Source organism: Schistocerca gregaria, chromosome 7, assembly GCF_023897955.1.
Source record: "Schistocerca gregaria isolate iqSchGreg1 chromosome 7, iqSchGreg1.2, whole genome shotgun sequence".
Taxonomy (NCBI): domain Eukaryota; kingdom Metazoa; phylum Arthropoda; class Insecta; order Orthoptera; family Acrididae; genus Schistocerca; species Schistocerca gregaria.
Window position 1 is genome coordinate 348108453 of NC_064926.1, and position 16449 is coordinate 348124901.

Consider the following 16449-nt stretch of genomic DNA (forward strand, 5'->3'; position numbering starts at 1 on the left):
AGCAGTATATTGCTCCCTCCTACGTATATCTCGCGAAGAGACCATGAGGATAAAATCAGAGAGATTAGAGCCCACACAGAGGCATACCGACAGTCTTTCTTTCCATGAACAATATGAGACTGGAATAGAAGGGAGAACCAATAGAGGTACTCAAAGTACCCTCCACCACACACCGTCAGGTGGCTTGTGGAGTAGGGATGTAGATGTAGATAATCTTCTTAACAGTTTTTGGCTCTCTCAAATACTTAACTACTGGGTGATATATTCATTGAGGATTTGTATCATTACAAGTTTTCTTTCTTTATGTGTGTCCTCTTTATTACCTAAGTCATCATTGAAGACCTTCGCAGTGGCTGTATTCCAAAGTTTTCTAGCTGTGTTAGGTAAGGTGCTGAATCCTGTAGCTAAGCGAGGCTCGGCGCAATTGTTGTGGCGTGATACAGTGGTATGTGCTATAGTCAACACGATCCCATGTCGCATCGATAGCGAGTTTACCTCTGGAGCACTGGCTGCTTGTCCAGTGCCTTTATGAAGAGCAATATTCACACGGCTGAGAAACATTGGAAAATGTATCTGGCTCATTGGTAGAGTGGTAGGATCAATATCAATTTGTAATACTCGATAATTTGTTGTTATCATTAAATATGAAAAACTAATAGTTCACTTCAATTATGTTTAGTGATGTAGGGATTTGACTGAAAATACTGCAGATTGATAAGCTGTTTACGCATAGTCACTTTCAGATGCTCAAGTCCCTATAGTGTGATTGCGGCCACAAAATAAATGCCAGTTCACATCATAATTTGAGTGAAGCATTACTGAACACCATAAATAATTGGTATTTCCTCCATGGCATCCTGAGTAGAATTTCGTGGTATTTGTATCTTAGTATGTGGTCTGCTTAGTTTGAAATCTCTCTTAGGAGTAAGTGTACTTGAGAAGGATTTGACTATTGCGGCATATTATATTGTCTCTCTCTCACATAGCAAGGATTTGCACGAAAATGCATATAGTAGCTGATCCTTGCTAAAATATTACTCCTGTTATGATGACAGATGGCACAACCAAATCTGCCAGGAAGTGTTAACTGAAATTCCTAATGGGACTGGTATAATTGTTTACACTCAAAACTATGTCGATTATAGCTCTGCTTCTTCAATCACACAATGGAGTCAGGTTCCATGAGAAATTAAAAACATTTTCTTTTATCTACTGAAAGCTATTGGCATTAGCTTTCATACTATGATTGATATGGTAGATTGTGCAGAATACTTTCAGGTGATACCTGAGCAGACTAACATTGGACTTACCTAAGCCATTAGGCGAGTGCATAACCGTTTATTTGATAACGGATTTAATGCCTTAACTTTACATTTCAATAATTCTTTGCTAATCTGGGATGCAGTTGATGATTATGAAAGGAAATGATCTACTGGTATGCTCCAGTCAGTACAGAAATGCATATGTGCAGGTCATAAACAACAAGAGGAGCATATGGCCAGACAGATGAGTGCCATGCGACGTCAGAGCGATGGACGCCACTTGCTGCTAGAAGTGGTGAGGGAGCCTGCACGCATTTGAATCCTGCACGCGAGCAACAATGTGATGTTGCTCGCCATAGCAGCTAAGCTTCCCCAATTGTAACTCCATTAATATTTTTCATATCATGAGGATGGAAAGATATTTACCAGGCTGTCTATAAATGATCCTATGGTGTAGAAATTTTTAGTGACACGTTTACGGTCCTGTTGCCTCTAAGTTGGCGAGAGTAAGCTTATCTTTATTAGTTTCTTGTTTTATAACAAATTTTCCTTACTTGCAAATAATAAACAACAATCTTGAACCTAAATGGGATTGAATTGCTGCCTAAGTGTGCAAAATTGAAGTGTAAAATAATAGTCAAGGCTTTGTTTAAAAGTACACTTCTAACTCAACTTGCGCAAGTTTTAAGTGTTGCATAGAAGTTAGCTGTGTTAGTGAACCATTTCATCTTCATGTAAATACAATTGGTTGACTTCAAAATTAACACAATTGGTAACTTGCTACTCTCTGTGTAGACATTCATAGCAATTTGCTTGTGGCAGTATAAATAATTGACTGAAAAATCGTCTCATAACACTTGTTGAGAAACAGAACTGCCCTATGTGTGAAGCATTGTAGGAAGAAATGAAACAGTTGCATACTGGTAACAGCTGTTACTTGCAAGTGTGAGGTTTTGACTCTCAAGCTGTCCAATGGTACTTGTAACATTGAGTGACATGGCAGTTAACTTTCTCTACATTTTCTAGGTGTTCAAATTATGGCACAAAGAGTAGCTTCTGACTGATTCTCAAGTGGAGCATAACTTGGGTTCTTCATGTGGATCTAACACTTGCATTGACTTGCGACCACATGTGTTTCTGAGGAATGGATTACTATTAAGCATTTGAGAGGCCTTTTGCTACATTTGGCATCTATTTCACTTACAGTGACATAATGCAAACTGTCTTGGTTTCCTATATTCCTTGTGTAGGTTATTGCCTTCCTGGGCCTGCATTAATTAAATTTAAGAAATGTGTTGCCATGGATTCGTAACAACTTACTCTCTGTAGATTTTATGTTTGTGACCAAGTGTAAATGGTAGATTATGTCTAACTTTTGTAACTCATGACGGCTGTATCACAAGCTTACTCATACTTTCGTGTTTTACTGTAACTGGCAGAAATTTGCCACAACTGAAAAAGCATTAATTCGTTAGCTCACTTATCAGTTAGTTCTCATGACTTGAATCTTATCATTTTCCTCTGCTCTAGTTGCTGATGCTTAATACTATGATTATATTATAACATGACTCAACTAGTAGCATAAAAGAGCACAAGCAATCCTTGCCCATTTTTTGGTTTTAGCAGAACAGCATGCATCTCTGTTGCACTCAGTTCTGTCCGGCTAAAACATTTTATAGATACAAACAAATAAGTAAATGATTCTTATCCTTCTTATCCATTTTCGACATTCTTGTCACTACGTCCTTTTCATTTAGTCCCTGGACCGCAGGGCATAGGGATGCTTGTTTTTAAAGCATAGCGAGGATGTGCTGGTCATCTTTGTCTGCCTTTTAGTAGTGATACCTTTACTGGTCGAAGTGACTTCAGGGTTAGAAGCAGGCGGTGCTGGTTCAGGTGGCACAGATGGATCTTGATATGGCTTAAACCCATCAAAGTGTACTATTGCAGTATGATCAGGTAACTGAATTTCGGTATTCACCAGGGAGGTGATGTGCAATAGAGGGAAGGGGCCCTCATACCGAGAAATGAACTTCTTAGTATTTACCTTTTTCATCACAGGATTTTGGAACAATACTATATCACCAGGTTTACATTGAGGAACTATAGTGCCTTTGTTGCTATGTTCCATCTGTTTTTGTGTGACTTTAAAATTACTGTATTTAACTTGGTTCCATATGACTTGGAGATGGTGGGCAAGCCTTTCAACTTCACCTGTACTGATGTCGGGGCAATTTGTCAGTCTCAAAGGGTGAATTCATTGGTCTCCCATAGACTGCTTGGCACAGGGAATATCCCATTGTCTCAAGGAGATGACTATTGTATGCTGAGGTGACAAATCCTACATATCTGTCTCAATCTGAGTCTTTCCTACATAATATGATAGAATTCACACAGTAGTTTTGTGCATTTGCTCTAGGCACCCATTGGCTTTAGGGTGAAAGTGTGTAATTTGCCATTTTTTATTCACAACATTTTGCAAACTTGAGTAAAAAGGGCCATCATAAAATATGAGCCTTGGTCAGTGAGCATTGTATCAGGACTTCCAAACTGCAGTACCAAGTGATTGACAAAGGTGCAAGCAACAGCTTCAGTGGTCATACCCACAAGTAGTATCAAAATTAAATACCTTGAAAAGCGATCAGTAATTGACAATATATATTTATTATTCTTGATGCTTTGTGGAAATGGGCTGCAGATATCCAAGGCTACAATTTGAAATGGTTTTGATGCTTCTGGTAATGTTTGTAAAGAAACTTTAGTCCTTTGTGGAGGTGCTCTTTGCGCACAAGACAGACAATTTTGTTTGTAGTTCCTAACATCGGTATGTTGACTTCTCCACCAGTAATTAGAGGCTGTTCTTGCATTCATAGCTCATTGCCCACTATGGCAGGCCAGTAAACTGGCATGGCGCTGCGCTATTATTCATTGTTGCAATTCTTTAGGTATCACTAGTCTACCACCCAATGGTGTTTTGCAATATAGTGTACTATCTTCTGTAACAGAATCAGAGAGTGATGCATAGTGGTGGCATTCTGCGTCTCTCTCTTGCGATACTCTCAGTTCTTCTTTGAAAACTGTTTGTGCAACTCTAACCTTTCTACATAGGCCATCAGCATTGCTGTGCAGGCGTTCAGGCTTATACTGAACTGTGTAATCATATTCTGACAATTTTAATGCCAATCTCATTAAGCAACCACTGGGATCTTTTAAACTTAACATCCATACTAAAGCAGTGTGGTCCATAAACACAGTGAACTGACATGCATATAAGTAACACTTAAAGTAATTTACTCCAATCATGAGAACTAGCAACTCCTCCTCAGTAGTACTGTGATTAATTTCTGCTGAGGTCATTTGTCTGGTCTTTTCTCACCATTATATTCCTGACTTGAAACAGCTCCAACAGCGCAATATGATATGTCCGTTAAAAGAATGAAAGGTTTTCAAGATCTAGACATGTTAGTAAATGTGGACTATGTGACTTCTGAAATTTTCCCGGCGTATTTGTTCTTCTAAGAAAAAGAAGAAAAAAAAAAAAAAATGTGGACTAGTCAGAATTCCTTTAATTTTCCCCATTGCTGCTTCGCACTCAGCTGTCCATTCAAATATTGTATCTTGCTTAAGTAATTTTGTTAATGGATTTTATATTGTAGCATAATTTAATAGTTGGCTAAACCTAGCAAAGATTTTAATTCTTTAAAATTTCTTGGGATTGGAAAATTATCCACTGTCTCAGTTAACCTAGGATCTGGCTTAACCCCATCTGAACTAATGATGCACCCCAGGTGACTGTGCAAAAGAACATTTTTTCTAGTTTTAAACTCAAGTGTGTACTTTGCAATCTAGACAGTACATTTCTTAGTCTTTCAGCATGCTCTTCCATTGTTTTTGCAAAAATTATGATGTTGTTGAGAGACATAGGACACATAGTAGACTTTAAACCTCTCAATAGCTAGTTGGCAAATCTTTGAAAAGTGGCAAGCACATTTTTTTTTAGACCAAAAGGCATGTGTAAAAATTCAAACAGTCCAGATGGGACCACACAGTCCAGATGGGACCACAAAAGCAGTTATGTCTATCTTGTGGTGCACTCGGAATCTGATGATATTCAGAATGCTTGTCCATGGTGGTAAAGTATTTGCAATTTCCTAACCTGTCTAACATCTCATCAATATGTGGCAGAGGGTAAGTATCCGGTGTCTCATACTGAGACATTGATGATAGGTTTCCTCCTAATTGATTTTTTTGGCACAATTACAGTTGGACTGACCCAAGGGCTTGCAGAGGGTTGAATTATCCCTGCAGCCAATTCCTTTTGAATTGTATCTTCAACAATAGATTGTAATTCATGGGATAAACAATACGGCTTTTGAGCTATTGGTCTAGTGTGTCCTGTGGGAATTTTGTGTCGTATGAGGTCAGTTGATTGCCTTTTCTCGAGTAACCATGTATACTCCTCTAAAACTAGACAAAGAAGATTTTGCTTTGACTCTGGCAAATGTGCCTACAACTCTTTCAAAAGATTTCTTATTTAAGGCACTAGTGCGCAAACCTTCCTCGCCAGTAACTGCGTATGTCTTTTCTCTTGACACTGTTTCTGGTTGGAAACTTCTATTTTCATAACTTCTTCACCTCTGGCTAGTATTGTGCCACATCTGGTTGACCAAAATTGTCAACGCACACAGGTATTTGAAACCTGTCCTGGTTTACTTAGACATCTCCTAACATGGAGAAATTTATTCTGGGTGAGATAGTCAACCAGAAAGTCCGATCTTGGCAGTACTCGGTCTTTGACTTCAATCCAGAGAACTTTACCTGTTCCACCGCCGATTGTTACAGGTGTAATAGTTCTCAACAGCTATTTACATGGTTCAGGTGGAGCTTGTGAGGTAGGCCACCCTTCACAGGTTCCTCGCGAATGAAATGCACACTCACTGTCTGGACAGTAGTGTGTATCACTGAACCAAACAGTGCATGTTCTACAATCTAACATAGCCTGATAGTGATGTTAGGAAATCATTCTCCTGGGTGATACCAAAATCCTGGCTGCGTTTCCTTACTACTTCCATATCGAAGACGTACTTTTCCCCTTCAATGTGCAGGTCTGTTACACATGTGCTTGCAGGACTGATCATCTTGTCCCCAAGTCACTTAAATTGTAGCATGGTGGTTTTAGCATATGCTTATCATTATTAGAACAAGAACAACACTGTTTTGAGCTCCGATATCCACAAGAATTTTGACAGTCCTCCGTCTGAGCTTTCCCTCTAAAACTAAATTTTCTACCTCAATGGTGGGAATTGATGACCTCAGATGTTAAGTCTCATAGTGCTCAGAGCCATTTGATCCTCAGTGGTTTCTCCCCTTTTCATGGGGTTCTTATATTTCATTGGGGGCAAGGGTGGGTGACAGAACCTGCCCCACACTTGTTTCCCCATGGAGTAGTACTCCTATTTGATTGATAATTCTTTTTATTGCCTGCTGGCACACTCTTCTTATGGGGATTTGGCCACTTATTCTGTGGACAATGGTCCTTTTCATGTCTGACAGTATGCATCTCTTACAACAGGAAGTCCAGCAGTGCTTGGCCGTGTGGTTGGGCTTCCTGCATCTCTAGCAGTCCATGTTGTTAATGAACACATGTCGCCCTTCGCTGGCACTTCCGAGGCAGTTACTTATCTTTGCGCTTCCTCACGTAATAGAGCAAGTCTGACTGCTTTGTGTCAGGAGATGGGGAAAACTACCTTTACCTCACTCCCTATATGTGGATTCATTCCACGTGTCAATACATCAGTTGCTCTCGCTTCAGCTTCTTCAATTAACACTTCATGATCCCTTCCTAGGGTGTACGTGTGACAAGATTCTACCCTACTACTATCTGCCAATGTTTCAAAGTCCTCCCTGCTTTTCTGTCTAAGGGTGGACAACCAATGACAGTAATAGCTAACTCCATGCTCCCTTTGCCAAGAATTCAAAAGTGGATGCTTCCCACAACCCGTCTACTGATTCATTACATTTTTGCTCAGCTTTCCACCAAAAAAAAGTTACAAAACTTATGGCTGGAAGCTTACTGGCTATATCTGATACCAATGTTCCTGTTTCAACTTTAGGGAATCTCAGATGATTTACAGTTGTTGAATTTTCGGCTGCTCTGGCTTCATATTCACGAGTTATCACGTTAAGCCATTTCTGTAGCTCTATTTTATCAGGTGACAGGGTGCTTATCTGCTGTTGCAGTAAAGTAATGCAATCAGGCTCATTAAGGGCCACAGTTGCTGCATCGGGAGCTGACTCGGTCCTCTCCACTGGTTGGTGAGGACATAAATCAGGCAAGGTTGCAAAATGGGGACTGAGTCCAAACAGATGCACACAAAAAAAGTCTCACTCTATTAAAGGTGATGGAAATATCACTTCGTGGAAGTTCGCCAGGCTTGTTAACTAGCAGAATGCGTTGCAGCAACACTGTCATCACACGGCGACGAAGGTGGTGTCAGTGGCAAAAGTGACAGCATTGGGAGCAGCTGGAGAGGCAGCTGCCCTGTGACTGTTCTACTGCCGGTAGCTTACCCTGGCATGGGCTGCGACACTTATCGGCATGTGGCCATATAGTGCACTTTCACGCTTGATTGAACTGTCATGGCATGGCATTTTGTCATGCGCCAGAAGGCACATCTAGTGCGAACAGCTAAGCAGCCTGAGGCAGCAAACTGCTAAGTGTCACTGTGGTTGCCAGCACATAGGATCAGCAAGAATGTATATATTTGGATCGAACAGTGGGAAAGATACTGCTTTTGGAACCAGTTTGTTCCTGTCATGATGGGTATCAGTAGCTCAGGTGGGCACCCAGGATGTTTCTCCTACATGTAAAATGAGAAATGCCAGGAGTCAGGGAAAAATTGGTTTTATTCCCAAGAACTACCACTAATGTGTACAATATTCATGAAAACTGCTATGGCTGTGGAGTGAACCACACATGGTGTGCAAAGAGCATTTTGCTCTTAATAGGAAGGGCATGTGGACACATCCAATGGGTAAAGAAGCTTGGAGGCAAGAGATCGACTCACTGTTATGGCTGCTATCTCACTGACTCTCTTGCGTGCCTCACATGATGACACCCTGTCCCCACATTGGCTGGTTTGTGACAGAAAGCTGGCATCTCTCACTCAGCAATTTACTGTGGTGGTTTCCCTAGCGCAGCATAATAGCATGGGAGCCAACCAAACATACTGCGGAGTAGTTTGTGTAACTGCTTCCGCCTCTGTCTGAGGCTAAGTTAGAATGATGGAAGCAGAATGAAATAAAATTTTTTTATCATTATTACCGAGCAAGGTGGCACAGTTATTAGCATACTGGACTCCCTTTTGGGAGGATGAAGGTTCAAGCTCACATTTGGCTATTCTGCTGTAGGTTTTCCATGGTTTCCCTAAATTGTTTCAGGCAAATGCTGAGTTGGTTACTTTGAAAGGACACAGTCAACTTCTTTCCCCTTCCTGCCCTAATCCGATGGGACCAATGACCTCACTGTTTGGTCCCCTCTCCTCAAATCAACCAACCAATCTTCCTGCACGCTTGTCTTCTTTTTCACCTCTGCTTTTGGCCAGAATGGGACCACTGTTGCTGATGCCACATTCCTATCCAGTGAATCTACTGCCTCTCCTTTCCAATCGTCCACCGCCCTTTCCCAAAGATTCCTCATCCCCCCTTCCTCTTCTTCCAGGTGTGTGTGTGTGTGTGTGTGTGTGTGTGTGTGTGTGTGTGTGTGTGTGTGTGTGTGTGTGCACGTGCGCCCTATAGCTCTGAAAAAAGCTTTATCCAATACTTATCTTAAAGGGTTAGTTTTCCACATTTTTAGTAGTTAAGATTCAGGGGTTGCAGGTCTTCCCCTGCAAGATACCTGGTTTTTAATGATTTCTTAACTTTCAGTAGATCATGTTACATCATCATTTTACTCTGGTATTATTAATTATTCTCTCAATTTTTTGTTAGTTTGAGAGTACTCCTCCTTGCATTTCAGTTACTGTGTGTGTGTGTGTGATTTTTGTGTTCCAGAAATGAGTGAATGACTGGTATCTGGCTAAAAATCCAAAAGTTCTGCAGTGACTTGTCACTTAAATTCAAAGCTACCAAGCAAAATGGCTCATTGATTGAGGCATTGCACTCAGATTTAGAGGATCTGTAGCCTAATGCCAGGATGTTTAATTTGAAATGAAAATGCCTGGTTTCCTTCCCCTTACTTTTCCACTCTGAGCTGTCTTCATGTTAAGTGTTTGCTTAACCCTGATCTGCCTTCTCTTCAAAACAAGTTCTCCCTAGGTGCCTACTGTGTTCAGAAATATGTTCTTCCAATTATGAGAATTCAATATATCTTCCCAAAAGCAAGTCAACACTTTCATTAGTCTTCTTGATGCAATAATGGAGCAACAAAGACTTTCATTAGTATCTTTTATGATCTTATATAGCTGTTTGCAAAGGTTTTCTTTTTTTATGGTTTTCCAGCATGCTGGTTTAACAATGGGACAGCAACATGTGTTAATCAGTTTGATATAGAAATCAGAGCCAAGTACTTAAAAAAATGAACCACAAAAAAACACGTGACTTCAAAATAAGTGTATGTACAATCTTTACATGTGCTGGCATAAGCTGTCCCCAGCACACCAGTCGGCAAAGATGTAGCACGAAGATCGATAGTAGGCGCTGGATCAAGTGCGCTTATAACAAGAGAGGCCAGAGACATACTGACAAGCAACACGCTGCCAACACCCTCTCGACAGCATGTATTTAGGCTGTCGCTGCTGACAGAAGGGCCTCACTGACTCACTCAGTCTACGACAGTACATAACGACCAGATTAGTGACTATAGCGGGACCAACAGTGAGACTAAAGTTTGTAATAGCAAGATTATCAATATGTTTGCAAGAGGATTATTACTGATAAGCTTGTACCACAACACATGGATTCTGTTCCAGTTAAGTAAATGTTTCCAATACCAGTAAATAAAGAACCGTATTAATCCACCTGTGCATTTGTGTTGTAGAAAGAGGATACCAGCCACCCATAGCAACATCCTCTTCCTTGTGGTACAAGACTCTACAGTGGCAATGAGGATATTACGTAACATGCATTAATTTGAAAATTAGTTAACTTGAAACTAGTCATCAGTTACATAAAAAAAGAAGAAAAAACTGGTTCCCTGTTTTATTGTTCCAGTCTCTTTGTACTACATACTCTGATAATCAACAATGGAAACTTCGGGTAGGAATATCAACAATGTAAGAAAAGACAGATTGCTACTTACCGAAAAGAAGACAAGTCAAGTTGCAGACAGTCATAATTAAAAGACACTCACACGTAGCTTTCAGTCACAGCCTTTGTCAGTAAAACACACACACACACACACACACACACACACACACACACACACACAGCACACCCGGACAAGCACAATTCCTGCATCGTGCACACACAACTGCCAACTCCAGCATCTTGGGCCGGAAAGCAATATCACATGGGATACAAGCAGCAGTCTGTAGGGGGGTGGGGAAGGGGAAGGGGAAGACATAGTAGTATACAGGTGGAGAGAGAGACGAACAATGTCTGGTGAATTGTGCAGGGACTAGCCTGCAAATAGGCAAAGCATCAGGAAATTGTGGGGCAGGGAGATGGGGAAGAAAGAAACAAAAAAATGAAAGGAATGGGGAAAGATGGGCGAATGGGTTTTCAGAGGCCTGCAAATAAACAGTGGGGAGATGAGAATGGGAAGGAGATGATAGGACAGAGGGAATGGATACCGTTGGGTGGAGAGTGTGGGGACAGTATGTTGCCATAGGTTGAGTCTGGAATAATTATAGGAGCGGAATATGTGTTGTAAGTATAACTTCCATCTGCGCAGTTCAGAAAAGCTGGTGGTGGAGGGAAGGATCCAGATAGCTAGGGTAGGGAAGCAGCAATTGAAGTCAAGTGTGTTATGTTCAGCTGGGTGCTGTGCTACAGGATGGTCTACTTAGCTCTTGACCACAATTTGGCGGTGGCCCTCCATCCTGGTGGTCAGCTGGTTGGTAATCATAGTGATATAAAAAACTGTGCAGTGGTTCAGCAGAGCTGGTAAATGACAATTCTGCTTTCACAGGTGGCCTGCACCCTGATGGGGTAGGATGAATCTGTGACAGGGCTCAAATAGGAAGTGCTGAGTAGGTGAACTGGGCAGGTTTTGCACCTGTGTCTTCCACAAGGATATAATCCTTGTGGCAAGGTATTGGGGTTGGGAGTGGCATAGGGGTGGATTAGGATTGTTGTGGAGGTTGGATGGGTGATGAAACACCATTTTAGGAGGGGTGGGAAGTATATCAGGTAGGATGTCTCCCATTTCAGGGCTCGATGATAGGTAATCATAGCCCTGGTGTAGGATGTGGTTTAGTAGTTCCAGACCAGGGTGGTACTGGATGATGAAGGGGACAGTCATTTGTGGCTGATTCTTGGGGGAGTAGGAGGATTGGGGGTGTGAGGGAAAATGGCACAGGAGATTGCTTGCCTACTGTGTGGGGGACAGTGGCTCCCTGTGAAGGCCTTGGTAAAACCCTCAGCATACTGAGCAATGGAATTTTTGTCAATGCAGATCTGCCATCCCCATGCAGCCAGGCCATATGAGGTGGAATTTTTGGTGTGAAAGGGATGACAGCTGTCCGAATGTAGGTAATGTTTGTGGTTGGTGGGTTTAATGTGGATAGAGGTGCAGATGGAGCCATCAGAGAGGAGGTGGTCAACATATAGAAAGGTGTCATGCTGGGTTGAGGAGGACCATGTGAAGTGGATGGGAGAGAAGGTATTGAGATTGTGAAGGAAATAAAATAGGGTGTCTTGGCCCTGAGTCCAGATCATGAAGGTATTATCAGTGATACTGTACCAGACTAGGGGTTTTGTGATTTGGGAGGCTAGGAATATCTCCTCTAGATGGTCAGTAAGAAGGTTGGCATAGGAGGGTGCTACGTCGGTGCCCATCCCTGTGCTGTGGATTTGTTTATATACCTTCCCTTCAAATGAGATGTAGTTGTGGGTAGGATAAATTTAGCGAGGTGTATTGAGGAATGAGGTAGTGGGTTTGGAGTCTGAAGGATGTTGAGAAAGGTAGTGTTCAACAGTGGTAAGCCACAAGCAAGAGGTATGTTGGTGTACAGGGAGATGCCATCAACAGTGATGAGTCGAGATCCAGGAGATAATAAGGTGGGTATGGTGGAGAGTTGGTGAAGGAAGTAGTTGGTGTCTTCGCTGTGGGAGTCTAGATTATGAGTGATTGGTTAGATTTGTTGGTCAGTGAGGGCCGAAGTTCTTTCAGTAGGGCCACAATAATCATCCACAGTGGTGCAGCCAGGATTGTTGAGTTTGTGGATGTAGAAGTTGGGTGTGCGGGATATCATAGGGGTGAGGAGTGAAATGGATTCGGGGGAGATGTTCTTGGAAGGGCCTAAAGCTTTAAGCAGTGATTGGAGTTTGTGTTGGACTTCAGGGATGGGATCACCCTAGCAGAGTTCATAGCTGGAGGAGTCAGATAATTGGTGGGGGTATTGTTCCTGGTAGCCTCTGCGACTCATAACAACAGTGGTGGAACCTTTGTCTGCAGGTAGGATTATTAGGTCATGATTTGTTTTGAAGTTGTGTTTGGCTATTCTTTCTTCTATTGGAAGGTTGGTGATCTGAAGAAGGGACCTGGGGAAGGACGGTGAGGCTAAGTTGGAGGTAAGGTATTCCTGGAAGGTGATTAGCAGGGGTTGGGGGGGGGGGATCACGGTTGGATAGTGGTATGAACTGGAAGAGGCAGAGTTCAGTGTTGGAATTAGGGTGTTTCTGGTTGGAGGGTTTGGTGGCTAAGGAATGCTTCCATTGCAGGGATTAGTAGAAAGAGAGTCGGTCTTTGACACATTCAGCATGGTTAAATTTGGTTGTAGGGCCAAAGGTGAGGCCTGTGGATAGGACTGAAACTGCTGTGGAGCTGAGGGTTTTTGTTGGAAAGGTTAATAACAGTGTTACATGAATGTTTTGTCTTTGGATTTGAATTTGGTGGAGGGTTGGTGGGGAGTTGTGGGGGATGTGGCAAGTTGAAAAAGTCAGCTAGGCTGCTCTGCTGCAATAATTGGACAGCTTTTATGTTGGTATGACTACCAACCAGTTGTCCACCAGGATAAACTGCCACTGCCAAACTGTGGTCAAGAGCAAAGTAGACCGCCCTGTGACACGGCACACAGCTGAACATAACACACTTGATTTCAATGGCTGCTTCACTACCCAAGCCATCTGGATTCTTCTCTCCACCACCAGCTTTTCTGAACTGAGCAGATGCGAGTTAACCTTACAATACATTCTCTACTCCGGTAATTATCCTGGACTCAACCTATGGTAACGTACTCTCCACTCACTCTCCACTCATAAATTTCCACCCCCTCTGTCCTATCATCTCCTCACTATTTTGATCTCCAACCCTGTTTATTTGTAGCTGCCTGTCTTTCCCTGCTCTTCACTTTTTTTGCTCCTTTTTTCCGCACATCTTTGCTCCACAACCTCCTGACGTTGCACCTGTTGGCAGGCTAGTCCCTGCACTCGCCACCAAACAGCATTCTTCTCTCTCCCCACTCATACACTGCTATCCTTTCCCCGTCCCCTGTCCTACTGCCTCCAAATTGCTGCTTGCATCCTAGATTATATGTGTGTGAATGGTTCGTGTGTGTCTCTTTTACTGATGAAGGCTGTGGCTGAAAGCTGTATGTGAGTGTCTTTTAATTGTGTCTGTCTGCTACTTGGTGTGTCTTCTGTGTGGTAAATAGACTCTGATAATGTGTAAGAAGCCTCTATCAGTTTAATGTATTAACGACACTATTTATTATTTGTGTAAATAGTATAAATACTTTTTACTATTCACACACTTGATCACTTGCCTTTTCCCCCCTCTGCTCTGTAAGTATGAGAGAAAGATAATTTTAAACTGTAGCATTTCAGTAGATGCTGTCAACTTTTTCTGTGTTTAAATAGCTGTCTTGCTGGCTTCGACTACCTCTCATCTTGTCATGTAATGAAGAACAACTACTTTATTGTACTTCCAACAATTCTAAATTGATACTTTACCTTCCTTGTGACCTATTATTATTAGTGTTTGTGAGAACCTGAACAAGAGGTTGTAACAATGCTGTGAAGATATTAATGACAGTGTTACATTACTCCTCCTCTCCACATCTGTTCCTCCAATTGGCCGGTCACTTGTGTTCCTTCAGTAGCATATTGTGATATGAACAATAAAGGATTTAATCAACAGCAATTAATGATGGATCACAAAATGTGTTGTTTATTGTTAGAATTGTTCCTTCTCTTGAAACCAGTTAAAGTTACACTTTGATTTAGAAAAAGCGCACATGCCACAACACAATGAATTTCTTCACACTGAAACTTCAGCTATTCTGTAAACATGATACAAAAGATGAGATTGAAGATAATCCCAAGACAGATGCAATTTTATCCTGATGATATCAAAATGCACCCATCAGGAGTACTGCTGACCAACTGAGACAGATTCCGATATTACACCAAGTGTACATGCAATACAAACAACAATGATAATCCAACAAATATTGTCAGCATGCAAGGCTGATTTTTACCACTGAATACACTTACCCAGCGATTGTTACATGGATCTTGATACTCAGTATGTAGCTAAGCTAAAGAATAAGGATAAAAAGTGAGAAGTAAGGTAATGTGTGAGGATTAGGACCCTCACAAGATCCCCTCTTTGTTGGATTGGATTGGAAGGGAAGATTCTGTCCTGTTGCCAGTGGGATTGCCTCCTCTAAGGTATGTGGATATTTACCTGTATAGATAACTGAAGTTATTAGTGTATGAAAACTTCATTACAGATGGAAAGAGATTGATTGGTAGAGACCTAGGTACATTGTCCCATTGTTCAGTGACAGCAGGAATATTCGAGAGAGTGTAGCAAAATTTATACATCATTGTAATGTTTGCTGTGAAGCTGAGGGTTGTTATCTTGAACAGTTTGCTATAAGGCATAACTTGTTCATGCCAGTAAAAAATTTATATCAAAGGAAGTTTCTGTCAGGGAAACAATTGTGAAACTGAAATACTTTCCAAACCTACCAGGAGGTGACAAGTTCAGTATTGCTAAAAGACATACACAAAAGTAAAAGTGACAACACTATTGTACCATTTGGAACTATTACTTCCTCCCTTGGGGGGGAGGAGGGGGGGTGAGAGATCTCTAATGCCTCTCACATCATCTTTGTCTATCCTTCTACTGAGTACAGATGAGTCTCTCTCATTCTACAGTATGAATAACCTATCCCTGAGTACAGGTGAGTCTCTCTTATCCTAGGGTATGAATAACCTATCCTTCCTGTTTAACCTTCCACAACCTGTCCTCCTCCTGGCCCAAAGGAAGCAGCTGTTAGTTCTGAAAGCTGGGTAGGGTGTCACTTTTGATTTTATATGTGTCAGTTGGCAGTACTTCACATTTTGCTTCCAGCTGGTAAGCACTGGTCAGCAGTTCTGCTCATAATTTGTTAAAAAATAAATATTAATTTTTGAACGCTAGTTCCTTATCCCAAAAGTATGCAGTTTAGGATTCTCAATTTATGGAGAATTTTGACTTAAACATTCTGTTTGTCAAACAATTGCTTCTTTCTATATTGGTTCGTGTAGTGTCAGTGTGTAATTTAAGGCTTCACGTTGTCGTGAATGAAATGGGGGGGGGGGGGGGGGGGGGGGCGGACCATGAGAATCTTTTGATATGTATTTGCAAAGACTGGCTTTTAAATCTTGCTCCAGCTATAATTTTTTTTAAGTTTTTTGTAGTTTCCAAAATCATGCCAAATGACTATTCTGTAAAGAGGGTATGGCTACTTCATGTTCCCATTCTTCTCCATCTGAGCTATAACTCTTATCTCTAGTGGTCACAACATTGAAATTTCATTGAACTTTAACCATTCTTTACATTGTCATGATTTGCATTACTAAAGTCTGTTTTCACCCTGGATACATTTTCCTAAAATGTGAAAATCTGATTTTATGTCTCATAATTTGCAATGTATGTCTTGGTTTATTTGAAATATATATACTTAAAAAATGTGCTATTGGTTGTGTGCACTCATCTGGTAGGATTTGTTACAGGTTCATTAAATTTGAATAGAAT

The 16449-nt window shown here is 41.4% G+C and overlaps 1 protein-coding gene across 1 annotated transcript in view; it reads left to right on the forward strand.

The window, feature by feature from the left end:
• The window catches only part of LOC126282514 (probable E3 ubiquitin-protein ligase HERC1), a 715173-nt gene that overhangs the window by 149133 nt on the left and 549591 nt on the right, over window positions 1-16449 (forward strand).